This window comes from Geotrypetes seraphini, chromosome 8, assembly GCF_902459505.1.
Source record: "Geotrypetes seraphini chromosome 8, aGeoSer1.1, whole genome shotgun sequence".
NCBI classification, from domain to species: Eukaryota; Metazoa; Chordata; class Amphibia; order Gymnophiona; family Dermophiidae; genus Geotrypetes; species Geotrypetes seraphini.
The window spans coordinates 58,408,626-58,427,492 of NC_047091.1; positions in this window are offsets into that span (position 1 = coordinate 58,408,626).

Genomic DNA, 18,867 nt, shown 5'->3' on the forward strand with positions numbered 1-18,867 from the left:
AGTAAGAGAAGGGGCTCAGAGAGTGTGATGTGAGAAAGCCTTCAAATAAGAGTGACACACTCCTAATGAGTGAGAGATGAGGTTCAGAGCGTATGAGAGTGACAGCCTTCAAGTGAGATGATACACTCCTAATGATTGAGAGATGGGGCTCGGAGAGTGTGAGCCTCCAAATGAGAGCAACTCCTCATGAGTGAGAGAAAGGATTCAGAGAATGTGAGTACGTACCTTCAAATGAGTGACACACTCCTCATGAGAAAGAGAAGGTGTTCAGAAAGTGTGAGAGGGCTTTCAAATGAGAGTGACACATACCTAATGAGTAAGAGACAAGGCTCAGTCGGCATGAGAGTGAGAGGGCCTTTGAATGAAAGTGACACACTCCCAATGAGTGAGAAGGGGCTCAGATAGTGTGACAGCTTTCAAATGAGAGTAACACGCTCTTAATGAGTGAGAGATAGGGTTCACTCTACAAGAGAGTGAGAGAGCCTTAAATGAGAGTAACACACTCCTAATAAGTGAGAGATGGGTCTCAGTCAGTGTGAGAATAAGAGAGCCTTGCATGCAGCCTAGGCATACTCCATGACTCTATCCTATCACTTTCCAATCATATCGCTTAGGTACAGTGGCGTACCTAGGGTATGTGGCACCCGGGGCCCATCATTTTTTGACACCCCCCCCCCCCCCCTCATGTAAAATTTTTTTTTTTTTTTTTTTTTTTTTTGCAATAACCATGAAATGGAATAAATGGTCAGAATAGAAACAGGCAGTGAAAATTTTCTTTTTTTTTTTTTTTTTTTTTCCAAAGTATTTTTATTGAGAATGGCAAAAGGTCCAGACAAGCAACCATGGTCTGTACAGAAACTTATACATTATCAAAAAGAACACAGAATGAGAGTAACAGCAACAACAAGCATGAACAAGCCTCTCCCAAGAGAAAATTGCCAATGAGAGGCATAGCAATACACAACAAAAGACCAAAACTTGGGGCAAGCAAACAAATCCCACCCCAGAACCCACAAGAATAATAAGCCGGACTAGACCCTCAGCCATATTTTATAATGAAAAAAACCCCCACAAGCAACAACACCCAGACCGCTCACCAGACACACCAATCCGCACAACAAGCACCCAAGAAACACCCAGCCACCACCCAGACAAAACTACCAGACACACCTACCCCACCAAGCCCAGACCCAACCCCCCCTCCCCAGAGAGTGCAAGCGCAAAGTGGACCGTGAAAAGGGCAGCTGCAGAAGTGGAAAGCCCCAGATAAGTAGGTTAGCTAAAGAAAGCCCACAGATAGAAGAAATCAGGATAACAGAAGTTCCAACAAATGCTCCCACAGAAAATTTTCTTTTATTGAACCTCATTTATGTAACCATTATTCCAAACATAACATAACATAAATTATGTCTGAATTGTCATGACATCAGAAGTACATATGGAGTAGTTGCAGGTGATGCTTGGGACAGTTCTGATTATGTTAGTTTGGTTTTATGTGTTTTTTTAATAGAAGGGTTTCTATTTCTTTTTTTAAGGTTTTGTAGTTTGTGGTCGAGGTCAATAGGTTGTAGAGTTGGGGGTCAAGTGTTGCAGCTCGAATGGCTAGGAGGTTGTCGAACAGTTTTTTTCTTTTGACGTTTTTGGTTGGAGGGTGTGTGAATGGTGCGTGAGTTCTCCTATGTCTGTTTGAAGTGGATTGAATTATTTAGCTGAAGAAATTAGTTACCCCCCCCCCCCATTCCACACACATTAATTCTCTTCCATTTTTGTTCCCATTATAAAAAAACACTGATAAGTTCCCAGGAAAAAAATACATTAAAATAAGAAGTGAAAACAAAGGCCCCTACAGATGAGAACATAACATAAGAATAGCCTAACTGGGTCACACCAATGGTCCATCATGCCCAGTAGCCCATTCTCATGGTAGCCAATAGTGCTGCCCGATTCAGAGAAAAATATTTCATTCGATCCGATTCACCCTGTTGAATCGATTTTTCGATTAGATTCACTGTTAATGACACCGCTTTTTAAGTTTAAACAAAGTATAACAATAAATTTCACAACAACAATAAATTTCACAAAGTACTTAAAAAAAAAAAAAATCACATTTTTCCATTAAAGCAGTTCTGGAGACATTTGCTTGAACAGTCTTTTTTCCCAGTCCATAAGCAAGCAATATGAAAAAGATTTCCTTAATTATCTACTCAAACATTTTTGCTATTTACTTTCATTGTACCTATACTATTATTCAGTAGAAAAAATGGACTTAACTGTGCAGGAAATGAATCTCCTCATACACCCACCATATAGTGCAAAAATGTGCAAAGGTCTGTTTTTTTCTTTCGATCACTACATAGCCTAATGCCACACAAGCAGCGCTGTTACAAACATATTCTGAAGGTCAATGCTAAGGTTGACAAAGTTTCCTTCCTTGGACCAGAAGGAGATACTGACAAACCACTGGAAGAGATTCTAAAACAACTACCCAGAAATAACACCCAAAGACCCACTCAGTGTGTGAACCAGTTGAGTGGAGTGGACTAACTGGGGGTGGAAATGGGCCCAGAGTTTGCTCAGCAGAATTTCCCAGACTACCTCTTCCTCTCAACACACTGACATGCTACCACCACCACCAACACTAGGAACACCTCACCGAGTATGCCAGCAATGCTTATAAACTTTATAAAACACATTATTATATTTTCTTATAAAGCATATATTTTAACTGAACTCAGCCTTGCCATTCACAAAAATAGAAAAGTTCCCATTTCAAGCTGTCTCATGTACACTTTTCAAATCTAACATATTGTAATCACAAAACAGAAAATAAAATTATTTTTTCTACCTTTTGTTCTCTGATCAATATTCAAATCTTGTTGGTCCCAGGCTCTTGTTGTCTTGCTTGCCAGGGTCTCCTTTCTCCGTGCTAACCATCCGTCTGCCATCTCTGTTCTCCCCTTCCGTTTCCCTTCCCTCTCCCGGAGATCTGGCATCTTTCCTTTTTTTTGTCTCCATCCACAGATTCACCTTTTCTCAACTCCCCACCACCCCAGGATCCACCATCTCTCCCTTTCTGTTCCCAACTATCCTCCTATCCAGTATCTCTATCCCCCCTCCACACCATCCCCTGTTTCCAAGTTCTCTCCCTTTCTGTTCCTTCCCTCCCTAAATCCCATTATGCACCATCTCTCTCCCACTCCTCTGTTTTTAGACCCATTATTTCTAACCCCCAAAGTCTGGCATATGCATGTATCTTTGAACCCCCCCTTCCCTCTCTCCCTCTGTGTACTTTTACACCAGGACCCCCCCTCCCCCGAAGGTCTGTCCCCCCTCCGAAGGGCTACACCCCACCCCTGAAGACCTGCACCCCCCGAAGGACTTTACCTCCCACCCGAAGGTCTGTCCCCCTCTGAAGGCCTAAACCCCACCCCTGAAGGACTGCACCCCCCCCCCGAAGGCCTGCACTCCCTTGAAGGTCTGCACCCCCCCGAAGGCCTGTCCCCCCCTTGAAGGCCTGTCCCACCCCCTTGTAGGCCTGTCCCCCCTTTAAGGCCTGCCTGCCTGCCTTTCCCCCCCTTGAAGGCCTGTCTCCCCCTTGAAGGCCTGCACCCCCCTTGAAGGCCTGCACCCCCCCTTGAAGGCCTGTCCCCCCCCTTGTAGGCCTGTCCCCCCCCTTGTAGGCCTGTCCCCCCCCCTTGTAGGCCTGTCCCCCCCTTGAAGGCCTGCCTGCCTTTCCCCCCTTGAAGGCCTGCACCCCCCTTGAAGGCCTGCACCCCCCTTGAAGGCCTGCACCCCCCCTTGAAGGCCTGTCCCCCCCCTTGTAGGCCTGTCCCCCCCCTTGTAGGCCTGTCCCCCCCCCTTGTAGGCCTGTCCCCCCCTTGAATGCCTGCCTGCCTTTCCCCCCTTGAAGGCCTGCACCCCCTTGAAGGTCTGCACCCCCCCAAAGGCCTACACCCCCCCCCGAAGGTCTGCACCCCCCTGAAGGCCTGCCTGCCCCCCTTGAAGGCCTGCACCCCTTGAATGTCTGCACCCCCCCCCCCGAAGGCCTGTCCCCCCTTGAAGGCCTGCCTGCCTGCCTGTCACCCCCCTCCCCCTTGAAAGCCTGCTTGCCTGCCCGCCCGCCCCACCCTGAAGGCCTGATGCCCCGACCCACCCCGAAGGACCGCTCGCCCCCCTGGCCTCCCCGCACCCCCTATGAACAGCCGCAGCAGGATCGCGAAGTCAGCGTCGGGTACCAGCCCTAAGGGGGTGTTCCCGGCCTTGCCGTTCAGTCCCCCGCCACCCCCGAAGGACCGCTCGCCCCCCTGGCCTCCCCGCACCACCTATGAACAGCCGCAGCAGGATCGCGAAGTCAGCGTCAGCGATCCCTGCTGCTTCCTGCGCCATGGTCCCGCCCCTCCTCTGACGTCAGAGGAGGGGCGGGATCGCGTCGTAGGAAGCAGCGCAGGGATGCTGACGCTGACTTCGCGATCCTGCTGCGGCTGTTCATAGGTGGTGCGGGGAGGCCAGGGGGGCGAGCGGTCCTTCGGGGGTGGCGGGGGACTGAACGGCAAGGCCGGGAACACCCCCTTAGGGCTGGTACCCGGGGCGGCCCGCCCCCCCCGCCCCCCCCTAGGTACGCCACTGCTTAGGTAGTATCTTCATCATGCTACTACCTGCAACAACTCCAAAAAATAAGGAACTACTTTTCTGAGTCTGACTTCATCCATCTACTCTATGCCTTTGTCCTCTCATAGATTACTGCATGGACTTGCATGGACTACTGCAACGCACTATTCATCGGACTGACAGCAAAGAACATATGACGTCGCCAGCATGTACAAAACGTGGCAATCAGAATGCTGGGAATGATAAAGAAAGGATCACAAACAGATCGGAGAAGGTTATCATGCCGCTGTACCGGACCATGGTGCGCCCTCACCTGGAGTACTGCGTCCAACACTGGTCACCGTACATGAAGAAGGACACGGTACTACTCGAAAGAGTCCAGAGAAGAGCGACTAAAATGATTAAGGGCTTTGAGGAGCTGCCGTACAGCAAAAGATTAGAGAAACTGGGCCTCTTCTCCCTCGAACAGAGGAGATTGAGAGGGGACATGATCGAAACATTCAAGGTACTGAACGGAATAGACTTAGTAGATAAGGACAGGTTGTTCACCCTCTCCAAGGTAGGGAGAACAAGAGAGCACTCTCTAAAGTTGAAAGGGGATAGATTCCATATGAACGTAGGGAAGTTCTTCTTCACCCAGAGAGTGGTAGAAAACTGGAACGCTCTTCCGGAGGCTATTATAGGGGAAAACATCCTCCAGGGATTCAAGACAAAGTTGGACAAGTTCCTGCTAAACTGGAACGTACGCAGATGAGGCTGGACTCATTTAGAGCACTAGTCTTTGATCTGGGGGCCGCCGCGTGAGCAGACTGCTGGGCACGATGGACCACTGGTCTGACCCAGCAGCAGCAATTCTTATGTTCTTAAAAAACCTCCATGTCCATGACACTGTCTCTCAGGCTTTATTGTCAGCTCACTGGCTGCCCATAGCCAAACATTGTGTCTTCAAAGGCCTAGCTCTGTACATTAGAGAAGACATCAAAGTTACTAAAATCACAGACATCAAGTATACGGGAGAGTCCCTCTGGGTGAACCTTGCCAGGGGCAATAACAAATGCCTATATCTTGGTCTTGTATACAGACCACCTAGACAAAAGGAGCAAGCAGACGATGAGCTAATGGAAGACATTGAGACCATCACACTGCGTGGAGATACAGTGCTGGTGCGAGACTTCAATATGCCCGATGTGGACTGTAACAAGCCTTCCGCTACAACCAGCAGCAGCAAGAGAATACTAGCCTCCATGCGAGGAGCATGCCTCAAGCAGATGGTATTGGAACCCACCAGGGACCAGGCAATCCTGGACCTATTGCTCACCAACGGTGACAGTGTCACAGAGGTATCGGCGGGAGACACCTTGGCATCCAGCGGTCACAACATGGTGTGGTTCCACCTCAAGAAAGGAACCACTAGGTCAAACACGTCAACTAAGGTACTAAATTTTAAAGGAACTAACTTTCAGGGCATGGGGGACTACGTCTACAAAGTGCTGCAAAATCAAAGCACGACGGACAATGTAGAAGAACTATGGTCAACTCTGAAATCTACCCTGCTAGAAGCAACCAACATATACATAAAAACCGTGAGCAAACGACGCAGGAACAACAAACCACAGTGGTTCTCCGGAGATCTCAGAACTAGTAAAACAAAAAAAAAAGTGTTCATTACCTACAAACAATCACAGCAATCGGAAGCTAAAGAAACCTATATGGCTAAATCCAGAAAAGTTAAAATGACAGTCAGAGAAGCTAAACTCTGGATGGAAGAAAACATAGCTAGGAAGGTAAAAAAAGGGGAGAAATCCTTTTTTAAAAACGTTAGCGACAGGAAGAAGAACACAAGCGGTATTGGGCACCTGAAGAAACCTGACGGCAATTTTACAGACTCGGACGCAGACAAAGCAGAAATACTCAATAACTACTTCTGCTCAGTCTTCACCTGCGAAGTGCCAGGATCCGGTCCTCAGCTACAGACAAGGGGGGAGTTCGGAAGACCCATTCCGGGACATGGAATTTACTGCAAGCGAAGTCTACCGTGAGCTATCAAAAATAAAAGTGAACAAAGCTATGGGCCCGGACAATCTACACCCTAGAGTACTTCGAGAATTGAGCGATGTCCTGGCAGAGCCGTTGGCCGTGCTCTTCAATCTTTCCCTGAGCAAGGGAAAAGTACCCCTAGACTGGAAAACTGCCAACGTTATCCCGCTCCACAAAAAGGGAGGTAGGTCAGAGGCTGAAAATTATAGACCGGTGAGTCTCACATCAATAGTGAGTAAACTCATGGAAAAATTGATTAAGAACAGATTAGACACGTTCCTGGATGATGAAAGATTAAGAGATCCCCACCAGCATGGCTTTACAAAGAGAAGGTCTTGTCAATCCAAACTGATAAGCTTCTTTGATTGGGTAACAAAAAAACTGGATGAGGGTGAGTCCCTGGACATAGTGTATTTGGACTTTAGTAAGGCCTTTGATAGTGTTCCACACCGTAGGTTATTAAACAAGATGAACTCGCTAGGACTAGGAGAAACACTGACAGCATGGGTACAAGACTGGCTTAGCGGCAGGCTTCAAAGAGTAGTGGTAAACGGTATCCCCTCAAAAACGTCAAGAGTAATCAGCGGAGTGCCACAGGGCTTGGTCTTGGGCCCGATGCTATTTAATATCTTTGTAGGGGATCTGACTCAGGGACTTCGAGGCAAAATTACACTATTTGCCGATGATGCTAAACTATGCAACATTGTGGGCAGGGCATCAGAACCTGACAGCACAACCAGATCCAGCACTATGGAGCAAGACCTGCTTGTATTGGAAAAATGGTCCAGTACTTGGCAACTAAACTTTAATGCCAAGAAATATAAAGTGATGCACCTTGGGAACGGAAATCCATGCAAAACATAAACCTTGAACGGTGAAAACTTAAGAACTACTGCAGAAAGGGACTTGGGAGTTCTCATCCAGGAAGATATGAAAGCTGCTAATCAGATGGAGAAAGCTTCAGCAAAGGCCAGACAAATGCTGGGTTGCATCAGAAGGAGCTTTATCAGCCGGAAGTCATACTACCATTATACAGATCCATGGTGAGACCTCACTTGGAGTACTGTGTCCAATTTTGGAGGCCACATTATCAAAAGGATGTGAAGAGAATGGAGTCAATACAGAGAATGACCACTAGGATGGTCTCAGGCCTGTTGGGCCGCCGCGTGAGCGGACTGCTGGGCAAGATGGACCTCAGGTCTGACCCAGCAGAGGCATTGCTTATGTTCTTATGTTCTTTACGGTCCTGAGTATCCTTTAACTTCACACCTCCTTCACTGGGCAAGGAAGTTCATTTAGTGACCTGCGCCACCAGCGATTCTACCTTCGGCTGAACAAACAGCTGCTGGACATCTGGAGTCGTAGGGTAAATCTGGGTCATAGTTTTAGCCACTGTCAGGGATCCCTCTGGTGACTCCCAGTGGTATGTGACTAGCTTTGTGATGTCCAGATGTGAGGGAAAGATTATGGTCGGAGCAACTGAGTCACTCATAATTGAGCACTGCGAGGAGGGGGCTAGAGAAACCGAGGTAGATATGATGCCCTGGAGCATGGAGGCTTTGAACAGCCTCTGTAGGATCTTCCCCCTTGGTCTAGGGCCACTACTACTTCTTGATTGTTGTTCTCTTGCAGAGAACCAGACACTGCTAGAGAAACTGCATCCTGGGACAATAATGGCATAAAAATGGACTTTACATCTTCCTGGTCTATGTTAGACTGAACCTCCTGATCCAGCTCTGTCCTCTTTTGACCAGAACATTGAGCCTCCAACTGAACCCTAGGAAAACCCCCGAAAATAACAAAACTGCAGAGCAGAAATACTTCTGAGCAACTTGCTTACAGAAAAAAAACCTGAGGGGCCAGGACCTTGGGAAGGAGGCAGAGTTGAAAGATGATTGACAGCATTCTGTAAGCAACTTGTGTTTTCAGACGTATCACCGTAGTGTTCAGGTTTACTAGAAACATGTTTTGGTCAAATCTATAGGACGGTGAGTATTAACATCAGGAAGCACAGAACAATCTACATTCAACAAACCTGGTGGACTATAAACTGAGCGCCAGGCGAAATCTGAATTTTCTACAGCTAGAATATCAAAACGAATATCTGCTACTACTACTATTAACTATTTCTAGAGCGCTACCAGATGTATGTACCAAAGAGATTTTCCGTAAACACAGTGAGTACCTAAACACAGTTAGAAACACCCCCCCCCCCCCCCAATCTCCATGTCATAATTCTCTTCCATTCCATTCCCATGAAAAACTGGCAGGGCAATGCTGTTTCACTAAAACGAAACCAGATGATATGCGGCCAGGATTCAGTAATACATATTTATTCTACAGTCAAAGCTCGTTTCCAATTCCTTTGCTTTATTCGTTCCTTCTGTCATGACCTAGGCGATATCTCTTGCACCATACTATTATTTTCCCTAGTATCTTCCCGTTTAGATTATTGTAATATTTGGGCCAATATTCAGAGTGATTTAAGTGTGCCAGAGAGGCTCTGGCCCACTTAAGGGAGGATGGACAAAGTCTGCTGTGTATGTAAGCAGTGATGTAGTACAGGTAGGAGGCTCATGGGGCGGTGGCGCCCTCCCACTCCTTCCTGTCCCCCACGCCACACTTGCGCTCTCCCTACCCTTCTTACCTCTAAATCTTCACCAGAGCAAGTGGCTTTTCTCCAGCATGCTCCTTGTGCCAGCGTCGATTTCCCTCTGTCACTTCCTGGCCCTGTGACCCAGAAGTTATTCAGAGGGGAACAAGGCTGACGTGAACAACAGGCAAGAGAAGATGCTCGTGCTAGCAAAAATCTACAAACGTGTGGGGGGAGAGGAATGGCGTGAACATGGCGGGGTGTGATGGGATAGAGTGGTGCCAGCGCCCCCACCAACATGGCATCCGGGGCGGTCTGCACCACTATATGCAAGACTGCTTGTAGCCAGTCTTACATGCATGGCAGCTCAGCCTCCGATGCACAAAAGCTGCCCTAAATTCACCCACTTATGTTATGTTATGCGGGCCGCAGCTGAATATCGGGCCAGGATCCACATTAAGTTTTGAGGTTTTTTTAAATTAAAAAAAATCCTGAAGCCCCCAATCCCCCCCCCCCAACACCCTCATGATAAACCCTCCCCCAGCCTGTGGCTGTGTCTCCTTCTGAATATTAATGGCTAGCTGGTCAAATGCTATTTAACTAGCCAGGAGACATTTTTGGCTAGTTAAATAGCGATGAATATCGGTCAGTTTGAAATTTAGGTGCGCAAGTTATAGATTAGGCCATAGGCTATATTTATGTGTAACTCCTAATTACTGTCAATTAAGTGTTTGTTAATACCAGTAACTGATTGATGGATAGATGGATTATTATTGCCTAATTAGTTAATTAGTTTGTGTGCAGATCTATGATCTGTGCCAAAACTTGCACCTCCAACTTTGGCCAACTTATACAGAATCTGGGGGGAAATGTGTAGCCGATTAGGAAAGGGAATTTAAACAAAACAATTTCCCTGTCTAAAACCCCTGGATTTACCAAACAAAACTTTTGACTATGAGCCTCCTGGTTGACTTGCGACTTAACCCTCTCCAGTCCTTGCTACAGGTGTACTATCCTTACAGTATACAGAACACATCCAGCTGTGCATAGGACAGCTGGATACACTCCTATAACATCTAAGCATTTCCTTGAGCTGAGGGTGCCAGGTGGGGGGCAGTATTGAAAGTAACTCCCTCCTGTGATGCTCCAACTGTAGCCTCTGACTCTCTTTCTTTCCCTCTCTCTCTGTGACTTAACCTCAGGCTGAGCTGTAACAAGGAAAGTAGAAAAAAAAAATCCCAAATTAAATAACCCACGCTCCTTCTGTTTTTTCCAAATGTCTGGCTGTGTTTTTTTTTTCTTTTTAAAGTCTGAGTCATGCCGTGTGTGTGTGTGTCGGTGGCTATCCCCCTCCTTCTGCACTGAAGAAAACAAGATTACTCACTGTGACAGCTCAGCGGAGAGGGAGGGATGGACAGATAGACAGACAGGAGATGGGTTGGTCAAACCCGTTTTGCCAGATTTAGAGTCAGATGGAATGAAAGGGGAGATTCAGTTTAGAACAAAACAAACAGTTTTGCAGCGGCATTTGTTGGGTTGTGATATTTTTTGAGTTTGGTGGTTGTTGTGGATGTAAGATTTTTTTTTTTTTTTTACCTCTTTGTCTGAAGCTGGCAAAAACTGAGTCATTTCTTTTGGCTTGGTGTGTAATTTCTCCTGAGTTGGGATACTAGGTGTGCTTCAGAGCTGTGAGGGAAGCTACTCTATAGGCTTTTAGAGAACATGTACCCCCCAGTTTCTGTAAAAGTCACCCAAACATCCTCCTTACATTAACTAATTAGTTAACGAACTATTAACAATCACTTATTGGCGTTAATTGGCACTAATCTGGACGTAGACACATGTTTGCCTATGTGCTACTCTATAATGCTACACATGCAATCCAAAAGTGGGCGTGACCGTGGCTGTGGCGTATCCAGACAGCCAATTTTGGGCAGTCCTGAGTCCAAAGTAGGTGGGCATCTCTCTTTCTCTCCCTCCCTTCCCATCCAAAAAGCCCATGCAACATCTCCCTCCCTTCCCCAACCCCCCAGCCCGTGCAGCATTTCTGTTCCTCTTCAGGTCGCTGGTAGCGGTTCCTACACGTTGCCGGCGGCCGACCCGGAAGCCTTTCCTCTGACTCAAAATGCAAACGCATCGGAGGGAAGGCTTCCAGGTCAGCCGCCGGCAACATATAGGAACTGCTGCCGGTGGCCTGTGGCTGCTGGGTGGCCGGGTCTGAGCCCAAACTGGGCAGGCCAGGCCCGCCCTGGCCTGTCCCATGGTTAAGGCCCTGCTCCATAGAAAGGGCATGGTTGGGACAGTGGTGGTCCAAAAATTTAGGTGCAGTGTTATATAATTCCTGGTTATGCACCTAACTTAATGCACCAGGAGTTACACAAAGCTTCTGGAAGCGTAAGTCCTCACACCCAAAGGGGGCAGGAATAGGCACTAAGTGCTCTTTTATAAACAGCACTTCGCACAGAGCACTCTTTATAGAATACAAGTTTCACATGGATCTTTCCGGTACCCAAATTTGAGAGCCATTTACTGAATCCATCCCTTAGAGGTTATATCAGACAAAATTTGCAGCGGGATCCATTTCTAATCTGTGTAACGTTCTCTCCCTTCCAATTCTTGGGAGCCCTTAAGATATTTCAATACAGAAGATTTGGGATGAAGAAAGTTACCAAAGCCTCTCCACGAATATACTGCATCTTTTGAATCTCTAGAGGGGAGGGCTAGAAAGGGAAGCAGCAAGGAAGATGGAAGCAAGATCAGAACGGATTCAGGCAATGGATGAAAGGAAGGAAAACAGGAATTAGGGAGAGAAGGGGATACAGCCAGGAGTGAGCCGAGACATCCGGAAGTACCTGGTTGCTGCACTTGTTTAAGTTCTTGGCTCACTGGGGCAGGGCTGAGTCAGTCAGTGCTAAATGATGAATTTTTTTCACGTTCAACCCTCCCTCCCCCACCACCCAACATTGAACACTGAGTCACGGGGACTCTGAGCAATGAAACCCTCCTATGGGATTGTGTGATGAGGGAAGCATTGGGTCTAACCCAGTGACAGCACAGTGCAGAGCTGAGTAAACAGTCTTTCCACTCTTTCAGGGTTTATCCTGAGACCTGATAAAAGTTCAAATAAAAACTGAAGAAAAACAGATTTTTGATTTTGTATTTATTTTTTATTTCTTTTGAAATGTAACTTGGAAATTTTTTTTTTTTAAATATCTGTTGCCTTGCACTGATTAGAGCCCAATTGGACTTCTATTCTGTTTTGCTTTGGACCACTTTGGGACTTTGAGTTTTTTTGATTTACCGTACTTTAATTTTATTCTTTTTTTATTCTTTGAATTGTACCCTTCCCTCACCATTCTTGGGATTTTGTTATATCTTTTCTATTTAATAATTGTTTTCTCAGTACTTTAGGGAAGTTCTGAGTACCTAATTTTATTTTATTGTAACCCGTTCTGGGCTCCTGGGGAGGACAGGCAATAAAAATGAATAAATAAATAAAGAAGATAATATAAAGGTATTTACTTGAACCCTTTACTATGGCTTGGAACACCTATTCATGGTTAGACACGACTGCCCATCGTGTGGCAATATTTGGTTTAATCATTAGGCAGGACAAGGCAGTCGCCTAGGGCAGCAGCTTTTGGGGACGGCAGTAAAGAACAGCTGCAGCCAAAGCAAAACGATAGGTCCTGACAGACCCCCCTCTCCCCCGTAAATTCATAGAATCTTTAATGCATAGTTTTACCTACAAGGAGGGTGGGTAATTTTCCAGAAGTCCATATACCAGGATCAATAACTTTTGAAAATTCTCCTCATTATGTAGATCCATATATGAAACAAAATTTAACCTCTGAAAGCTGATGCAAAATTATGCACTTGTACGCAATTGTTCTGAGAGTTATCCTGATTGTTCAATTTAATGATCAGATTTTGGGGGGAAAGGGTCCAGGACCTGGAAATTAATTGAAAGGGCATATAGCTAAAATTTGCGTAAGGCAGTTAATAGAGAACCAAAGGAAAATACTGAAGAGACAATGCACTTTATGCCAAGCCTTTATTACAAACAAATAAACGTTGTTTTAATGTGGTCCACTTTTGTCCTAAAGGAACAAGGACCTAACACGGTCCGTGTTTTGATCAACACGTTTTCCTCAGGGGTCCGATTAGCTCCTCAATGGGCCACTGAAAAGTGCAAATTAGCCAAAACACGTGAAGAAAAATAGGACGCCTAGGAGGAAGATGTGTTGATCGAAACACGGACCATGTCGGGTCCTTGTTCCTTTAGGACAAAGGTGGACCACATTAAAACAACCTTTATTTGATTGTAATAAAGACTTGCCATCAAGTACATCATCTCTGCAGTATTTTCCTTTGGTTCTCTGTTGTACGATGTCTACTGCAGTCCTGTTGGATTTTTTTTTGTGCCTTAAGGCAGTTAATACCTTGCACTGCCCTTATCTTAGCCATGGCCACTGCATTGCCAAACCACAGTCAATCATCTAACAATGGTATGCTAATATGGCAACCATGATCATTGATTGAATGTTGCCATTTTGGAAACAAACCAGATTAGGTATAGTAATTCCTACTATATCTTAAGCAATTCAAAATGCTTTGTATAACCTCACTTGAGAGGCCGCAGAAGGAATTCATATTGATTTCAGACTCCTCTCCCCCCTCCCCCCCCCCCCATCAACCCTCAGCTTTAAAATCTCAGATATTTGACCCAACAGAATGGAATTGGGTCTCCATCGGATTCGTTGGCTCTTCCATTCTCCTTTTTGTAGAAAAGCTCAGAGCTGAGATGTCTGTGTCAACAGGAAATGTTTGGGCTGCCAAACCGGGGAAGGGGATCCTGTTGAAGTCTAGGCTAGCTTGTCACGTGCCAGTTCTCTTACACTGTTGACTTTGGATCTTCCAGAGCAGGTTCTCCTCCATCCCAGCTGACATCTTTATTCTTCTGTGGAGGGTAGGTCTGGGAACAGGACTTCGTATGTAGTACTAAGAGGGTGTCCCCTCTTGTGGGAATATGTGTTGGTACATAGAGAGTTACGTGAATCTTTGGACAGAGTCAGCAACTCATGACAATGCTTTTTATTTGTTTGCCAAGAGTCTGCCAGTTTTTCAGACTTTTTTAAATTTTATTTTACAGACAAAGGATTTGCTAGTTTCATTTCAAGCACGGCTCTTCGAGGAAGGGAATGCCTCCTTTGATCTTGTGCAGCCCTGCATATGCCAAGAGCAGAGAAAAGTTTGGCATAAATTTCAGTGACTGATAGTCTGTCTGATTTTGGGCTAATATCCATGAGCAGCATCTGAGCTATGAGCTAAGGATGTTCCTTTGTAGATTTTGGCTGAAATTTGCAAAATGTACAATATAGGAGGCTAATGCCCTGTCCTTCCCTTCACCCATTCCCACCTGCCTTTCCACACCACTGGTAGAGCTGGTGCATTAGGCACACTAATAATAATAATAATAAAGCTTTATTTATATCCCGTCATACCTTTTCAGTTCTAGACGGTATACAGTAGTGGAAACTGAAGTTGATAGTTACAAAGAGGGGACAGTTGTCAATATAAGGTAGAGGGTAGGGGGAAGAGAGGAGAAGGAAGAAGTAGAGGGCGAAAGGGGAAGCGAAGTGGGCAGGGAGGGGCTTTTAGAAAGGGTAAGGGGCTTGACTAATCTTATGCCCCCTCAATAAATGCGTAGGCCCCTGCATTTCTCCTCAAGATCTTGCTAGTAAAACATAATATTATGATCACCCCAAGGCCACTCCTACTAAGGCCTAGATTCACTAAACTCACCGATCTGGATCGTTGTTGGGCGGTTCTTGGCTGAGTTTCGCCGAGCGACCGATTCACTACAGATTCTTCACGCAAATGATCCGATTGGACGCATGCCCACAAGCGATCCCATGGATCGCTGTAGAGCGATCGAGATGCATGTGCAGATTATCCTTGTTGGTTGCAAATGCGATTTGTGCATGCGCTTGCTCTTTGCACAAGCGAGGTTAAAATAAAGGGGGAGGGGTGGCTGTAGTTTACTTGCTGGCCCTAGGAGTGGACATTTTAAAAGGAATAATTTCAGCCAGATTATGGAACAGAACATGCTTTGTGCAGCCAGATTATGGAACAAGAACACGCTTTGATTATGGAACAGAACATGCTTTAAACCCATAGGTTAAAACCACGGGCTTGCACTGTGCTTTTTGTAGAATAAAAAGGGAGTTTGTATGCATATGTCCAGTTTTTTTAAATTTTATTTTGATGGTTGTTTTGTAACCTTGATACTGGGATTTCAGGGTGGCAGAAAGCAGGAGAGTCAGCAAGGACGGTAAGCGACTGGTTCTCAGCAATTGCTTCATTTTGGATCGGCAAACCCAATTGGTGTTTCTTCTGCTTAGTGAATCAAAGGCTTCCTACTTATGCATGCCATTTCCCCTCATTTGCATGGATGGATCAGATCGGGTGGGAGATTAATAGGGCAGAAGGTTAATGAAGTGGGTCAGGGAACGATCGCAAACTGGTCGGGACACGATCGGTGAATTTAGTGAATCTAGCCTTTAAACACATAAGTGTAAAAGTGCATGTTGAATTTGTCTAGCTAATCAGGATCTATTGTTTTGCTTTGTGTAAACCCACAGAAACTGTTGCCCTAGGTCAGGGGTAGGCAATTCCGGTCCTGGAGAGCTGGAGCCAGGTCAGGTTTTCAGGATAGCCACAATAAATATGCATGAGATGGATTTGCATCTCAAAGAGGCAGTGCATGCAAATCCATCTCATACATATTCATTGTGGATATCCTGAAAACCTGACCTGGCTCCGGCTCTCGAGGACTGGAATTGCCTACCCCTGCCCCAGGTGACCACCTAGTTTGCCTAATGATTAAGCTGGCCCCCCCATTTTTGTTTAGCCCCTCCTCAAATAAATTGCAGAATCACCTGCTGCTACGGCTAGTGGAAGTCATCAAGCCCTACCAGTGGGAGCAGTCCTCCACCAGATCCCTGGCGGTAAGCAGCACTTCCTATGGTCTACTGCTCTCACTCCAGGCCTCTTCCCTCCCCCCCCCCCACACACTGTTTGGTTTTTGTTAAACTGGGGGTGGGGAGGCGCCTGCCCCATGGTGGTGCAATGGCAACCTGTGGAAATCACCACTGACTGCCAGGTTGCAGGAGGAAAACTGCTTCCACTGGTGGGGCTTAGGGATCCCTACCAGCTCAGGTTTTTTTGGGGGGTACGGGGAGGCAGGATAAATTTTAGCCCCCCCTCCCAATTCACCGGAGACACTGATATTATGTCCATGGACAAAGCCAAAGGATTTAAACCATCAAATAAAATAAAAATGTTTATCAAAATGTATTTCTTAGAACACATTAATAAAAAAATAAACAGCAAGAACATAAAAGAATACAAGTGAACTGTAGCACACCAGGTGTACAGAGTGTGTGTGTTCTGCGGTCAACATCACAGTTATTAAATCCTCACCCAGGAACCTTTGTTCTCGCCCGGCCCCCTTACTGACAAACACCAGTTGAACTATGCTACCACCAACCTTTCTCATTCTAGTTTTGCGGTAATGCCTCCTGCTGGGGCCGCAGGAATGTTAGCTGTACCTTGCTCCGATTTATCTCACCTCCCGTATTTCAGGAATGACAGCTATTTTAAACAATGCTAGGAAAAACTACCCAGGGCCTTAAAAAAAAAAGGGGTGGGAGGAGTGGGCCGATGGAGAAATGGATTTCGGTGAATGACAGAAATGATTCTATTAATGGTGTTTTATTTCTTCAATGCCTTGGGCTGTCGGGCTAAGTGTTCACAATGGAAAGTCTCGTTCCTCCAACATGACAGTGGTATTCATTCCAGGGGCTGGGAGAGAAGGATGAAAAGTTCGACTTGAGTGGGAGATGAAGCGTGGGTGGTGGTTTAAGAAACGTACATATTTAGTCTTAGAAAGTACAAGAAACTCTAGACAGATATAATTTTGTGAGAGGCAGGGAGAAGATAGGTGACATCAGAAATTTAGTATCTGTGCTATTTCCTATTGTGCCAAAAGCAACATGCCGGGGGGGGGGGGGGCTGTCCTTCTGGAATTACATAGTAGTCAACTGCAGAAGATAACCCAGTTGTCCAACAAGTCTATACAGTTACAATTCAAAAGAGAAAAACATTTTAAAAATGGCATAAAGTGGCATTTGGAGGTTTTATTTGCTAAAACGTCCAAATTGCCATTTCTGAAAGACATTTTTTTAGATGGTTTTCTATGCTGTTTGTCTGAAGTGCATCTAAATCTCAAGGGGGCATTTTGGGGGCGTGTTTTGTGTGGGATTAGGGCGGACTTGTGATTTGAATGTCTTTCTGCAATAATGGAACATTGCAAAAAACGTCCAGGGCAAAACTTGGGCATCTGAGGCCAGACCTGTTTCAATAATGAATAAGTGCCAAAAAGGTAGGCCAAACTGACCAGATTGCTGCTGGAAGCATGAAAGTATGCCACACCCCCCTCTTATTTCCCTAGTGGTTACTGACTCCCTCCCATCCCCCAAAGATGTGACTAAAACAGTACGTATCAGCCTGTATAACAACTTCAGATGTTGTGCCCAGTCCTATTAGAGCAGCAAGCAGTTCTCTGGCATAGCCCAGTGGTTGGTGCAGTGCACTGCAGAGAAGGGGACCCAGGCCCATATCTCACTCTGACTAGTACGCTTGTGGTGGAAAGTGTGAACCCACCAAAACACTCTTGTACTAACATATAGGCGACACCTGTAGACATAAGGGCAAAACAGTTGGGTAAAGTAGGTTGTGGTTGAGTTTTGGAGGGCTCACCATATAATATAAGGGGGTTATAGTGAGATGTGTACCTGCAGTGGCGTAGTGGGGGATGAGCCCCCCTTCCCTCCTTCCCTGCATGCATTCCCCTTCCCCATAATCTTTTTATCTCCGGCACAAGCAGCCACGAACTTGCTGCTCGCTTCGGCCCTCTCTCTGACGTCGCTTCCTAGGTGCGGGTCCAGGAAGTGACATCAGAGAGGGCGCCGAAGCTAAAAAGGCATGGAGGGGAAGGGAAGGGGCGTGCGAGTGGCAGGGGAAGGAGTGGGAAGGGGAGGAGAGCAGGAGGGGTGCCAGCGTCCCGAGGAAGACTGTGCCCGGGGCGGATCACCACCCTTACTAAGCCACTGTGTACCTGGGACCTTTCATGTGAAATTCACTGGAGTGCCCCCCCAAGGTATCGCACTGCTCTGCTGGGATATCGGTGTGGCCAGTCTGCTAAGAATTCTGGCCCCTCCTACATCCCAATGGTTGGTTTTTATGCATTTTTCATGTGGACATCTATTTTATTATTATTATTTTTTTTAATGGTTCAAAAAAATAGGTGCACTGAGGACAAACACATCTAGAAAATGACTTTTTGAGGACCCCCCCCCTCCTCCGATGTATTTCTGCTTTGAAAATGATCATTCTATCTACTGGGTTTATGGACGTTTTTCCCCAAAATGTCCAAAATCAGATTTAGACATCATATTGAAAAAGCCCCGCCACATGAATTGCTGTACTCAACCCAACACCTGCTCTCATGGGACTCTTCTCTAAACGTTCAGTCCTTTTCCTATCTCTCCCTTCATAGCAATCTC